The sequence below is a fragment of the Myotis brandtii genome, unplaced genomic scaffold (assembly GCF_000412655.1).
Source record: "Myotis brandtii unplaced genomic scaffold, ASM41265v1 scaffold139, whole genome shotgun sequence".
Classification (NCBI taxonomy): domain Eukaryota; kingdom Metazoa; phylum Chordata; class Mammalia; order Chiroptera; family Vespertilionidae; genus Myotis; species Myotis brandtii.
In genome coordinates, this window is record NW_005354965.1 from 401,233 (window position 1) to 401,617 (window position 385).

At 69.6% G+C, this 385-nt stretch overlaps 1 long non-coding RNA gene across 1 annotated transcript in view; it reads right to left on the reverse strand.

Annotated features, from left to right (window-relative positions):
* Positions 1 to 342, reverse strand: part of LOC106725142 — a 43,863-nt gene extending 43,521 nt beyond the window's left edge. Inside the window, exon 1 of the long non-coding RNA XR_001361011.1 lies at positions 117 to 342. This is a non-coding gene — a long non-coding RNA (uncharacterized LOC106725142). The remainder of the gene's footprint in view (positions 1 to 116) is intronic.
* Positions 343 to 385: the final 43 nt, after the last annotated feature.

The following is a 385-nucleotide window of genomic DNA, read 5'->3' on the forward strand; positions in this document are numbered from 1 at the left end:
CCCAGGCAGCGTCACCGAAACCCCGGGCCCGGAGGTGCCCAGGTCGGAGACAGACACACGGCCACACGCACGCACGCACTCCCTCCCGAAGTTGACAAAAATCGGCCGACAAATACCAAGTGCCGCCACCGCCGCGAGTCAGCGCGGACCTCCTGCCGCGGGAAGACCGAGCGCCAACGCCCGGACACTGTCACTTCCATTCGGCGCCGGCCGCCTGGACGCCGCTGCCTCGCCTCCCTCCTCTCGGTCCGAGCTCTCGAGATGCCTCCCCGCCTCCCGAGTGGGCGAACGCGAAAACAATACGAGCAGAGAGCAACCGGGGGGAGCTAGGACCCGCCGGAACCCCGGGGTGCGGGAGACGCGGTCGGGACGTGCCCAGAGGAGC